A 4041-nucleotide genomic window follows, 5' to 3' on the forward strand; every position below is an offset into this window, starting at 1 on the left:
TGATTTTAAATATTTCATTTATTTATTTTTATTTTATGTGTATGCGTGTTATGCCTGCATGTTTGTTAAGTGCACCCGTGTCATGAAATGCCTGTGGAGGTCAGAAGGCATTGGATTCCCCTGGAACTGGAGTTACAGACAGTTGTTAGCCACGATGTGGGTGCTGGGGATCGAACCCAGGTGCTCTGTAAGAGCAGTCAGTGCTCCTAACCACTGAGCCATCTCTCCAGCCCTAGAATATTTGATTTTAAAAGTAACTATTTGAACTGATGATTTTAATTTCACTTAAAAAAATCATTAAATGAATTTTTGCTAAGGGTTTGGATAGAATTTCCAACTGTTTTCGAAATGGTCCTACGCATAATTCCAACATTTTGTACTTCACATGAAGTGGCATTCTCAGAATTGCTGACAATAAAATCAAAATATCAACTGACTCTAAAAAAAATCAAAAAAGCTCTATATCTTGCATTATATTTTATTATCAGTAAATGTTTTATTTATATACCTATTTATATACCTGGGTTGCATAAAAAATTCTAAGTGGTGAAAAAAACTTTTAAAAACCTGCTTTAGAGTTCCCCACCTCTTTGTGGTAGAATTCAAGCCCAGGGTAAAGAGCCCCTGCCAAGAGAAAATCAAGCAAAAATTGCTGTGATAATCCAAGCATTATGTGGATTATGGAGCTACATAGTCTATGATCCAGGCTTTTTGGACAAGATCAGCTATCACAAAAGGGGCTCTACAAAAAGTTCTTCTGGGCCCCCACAAGTACAGATCTCTTACAGCTGTCACAAATTATAGCTTCAAATGTGATAAAGCTGATAGGAGGCTAAAATTTTAGTTGTTCTAAATGGGATTTTGGCCAAAGGTCAAGAAGGAATATATTTTTGCAGTATTCAGTGGCCTGAGAGAAGGACCATTATTTTATTATGAGCCCTTCTTCCAACTGTGTGAGATCATCTTTGTGCTTCCAAGAACATTGCCCAGACCCTGTGGGGACTGTAGGGTGAAGTAATGCCATACTTGGCCCTTCCAGAAAAATGATGTGCTGAGAACAACCCAACTCGGGATCCCTAAACAGAAATCTAAGGAACTTTATGATAAAGCAAGAATACAAAGATCTACAAAGGCAGGGATTTCTGATATTAAGTTGAAGAGATTTTCTTACCTAAAATGTGTCCAGATCATATATCTTTATGCTTTCTATGTTAATGTATCCAATAAGAGAAACAAACCCTCCATGGGGCCATACTTCACTCTACATCCTATCTTTTAATATGAGTGGGGTAAGGAGGATACTATAAAATCTAGAGTCCTGATTTCCTCAAATGCTGAGAGCATTTTTCTAATTCTGTGAAAATCCTCTCTCTCTCTCTCTCTCTCTCTCTCTCTCTCTCTCTCTCTCTGTGGAGTGTTCTGGCATTGCTGTTCTGGTCCTTGATACCATGACCGTTCTCTAAACTGAAGAACTAATTGCCATAAGTGGGTAGAAAGGAATGTTGCTTATTTAAGGGGCTGGAGAGATGGCTCAGCAGTTAAGAGCACTGGCTGCTCTTGCAGAAGACCCAAGTTCAAATCCCAGCACCCACATTGCAGCTAATAACTGTCCCTAATTCCAGTTCCAAGGAATCTGACACCTCTTCTGTCCTCCTTGGGCACTGCATGACACAGGTGCATTTACACACATGCAGGCAATACATGCATACACATAAAATAATAAATAAAATATTAAAAAGAAAGGGGGATTTCTTATTTAAGTTCAAGGAAGAATGCTCTGCTATTGATACCTCTGGAGAACTTCACATACATTCATCTATCCATTCCTAAAAGAAAGTAGCTGAAGTCACAAGCAAAAAAACTGTGTACCTTGATCTCCAGCTTTCTAGAGACATGCTGACACTCTAGAAGCCACTGTAACACCCTGTCTAGTTGGCTTTACTAAGATGTCATCATCACCATAAATAATCTTGCTCTTTAGTAATAAAGACCAAAGATGCACAGACAGAGATGCTTTAGCGCAACTGGGTGGCAATGAATTTAGACAGATGAGAAGAAGGAATCCTGCTTTTATGCACTTTAAATATTATTTTGAATTCAAAATAAATAACAATGACTGGTCCAGCGAACTATCACTATTGGTGCAGTAGTGGCATTTTTATCTTGGGGGTAATCAACAGCTTTCTAATTGGAATTAAGGCTCACTCAGTGGGCAGGAACTGATATGTAGTACTATAAACAGCCAAATCCAAATGGCTGGAGAGGTGAGAGATCCTAGAGAAAAACTTCTTTTGTCACATCCTTACACCAACATAATTTCTTATTTTATTCTAAATATGCATTCTCATATGATTTTTTCTTGGGAAAATGTTCTTCATGATGGAGAGGTGAGACAATGTGAGAGATAAATAATGCCTATCTAGTTTTGAAAAACAGAGGGAACCACATTACTCCTACAACCTACTGACAAATTATACATAGCAGATCAAGAAATATATGTCTAGGCAAGGTTTATCTGAGAACAATTGGTCTTAAAAGTACCAGACTGGTGGAACTAACCTTCTTGGATGTTTAACAGACATACTCTGAGGCCTATACTAATTTGGTCAGAGGGACATAAAGAAGTTTTTGCTCCTTGCCCTCCTAAATAGACTAGTTCCAGGGGACTATGAGCATCTCTCAAAAACTTGAACCAGTGTCCAGTCTATAAAGATGACGGTCAACACAAAGGAAACATTTCCTCCATGCTTCCAAGGGAAGCCAACCATAGTCGAGCAGGACCTTTGACTAATCTTCACATAGGTGGAACTAGTAAAAGAAAGGAGTCAGGGGCTCCTCCCAAGCCCATGTGATCCCTGAGGAACAGATCCCCAAATGACCTTAAGAGTAAAAATAAATTGGTTTATCTGGGCCAACTATATGGCCTTAAACACCCAAAAGGAAAGTATAACCAAAGATTAAAGGGGCCAGTATAATTTCTTAAGAGTCCATATGTATAGCTAAAGGCTACATAACAAGCAACAATGCCAGATAGGAGATACCTTCTTTTCAGTTGTTGGCCACTGTGGCCAAAGGGACTCCCAGATAGCAACCCAGCATAGAACCGGGAAAACGAACAGCAGGCCCCAATCTTATCTAAAGGAATACTGACAACTGATTACTGCCAGATGAGAAAGAGCTGACCTTCCTAAAACAAAGACCTCTAGATAGACTGACTAGATTCACCAGAAGGGCAAGTAGTGGGGAATGGCTGGAGGTGCCAACAACACAGCAGACAGTAGCAGGGATATCAGAGGACAAGGGCTCTAGTGGGAGGAGGGAGGCTATGGGAGGGTGCCATCTGGGAAGTGGGTGTATAGTTGAATAAGATAGTTTGGGATGTTCTGTGTGATATACACACACACAAAAAAAAGTTAACAAATTTTTTAAATGTATTATATTTGAGGAGGAAGTGTGGAAATCTACATCATGTTAATTAATACAGGTGATAAACATTACCATTGAAATCTACCCAATGACTTCATAGACATACACAGGCACCAAGGGTCCAAGTGCAACTGATTATGACTAGTAATAGATACATACAGATTAGAGATGCATGTGCCAACATCTCAGGATTAGTAGCAAGAACAATAAGTACTTCTGCAAGGAACAATATATTCTAAAATGAAATGGAGATCTTTTTTTAAAGGTTAAAAACTCATTCAATTTTATGTCTTACAGGGCTTATACTGAGTTCAATATTGTATAACGGTATTAATTCAACTGTGAACCTAGAAATTTACAGCCACTTGTGAAAGAGATGTACTCTTGCTCTGGAGTGTGTTAGTGAATATGTTAGAGCTGTAATGAAATGCTTCTTAAAAAAAATGGAAAGAAATAGCAGTGGAAAAGGGTATCCAGATTGTGAAAGAGATGGAGGGAAGAGAGAGAGAGAGAGAGAGAGAGAGAGAGAGAGAGAGAGAGAGAGAGAGAGAGTCTGTAGCTTGTCAACCAGTGTGATGGTACCCAAGAAAACATTACCATTGAAATCTACCTGAT

This window comes from Nannospalax galili, unplaced genomic scaffold, assembly GCF_000622305.1.
Source record: "Nannospalax galili isolate Female #2095 unplaced genomic scaffold, S.galili_v1.0 scaffold511, whole genome shotgun sequence".
Taxonomy (NCBI): Eukaryota; Metazoa; Chordata; class Mammalia; order Rodentia; family Spalacidae; genus Nannospalax; species Nannospalax galili.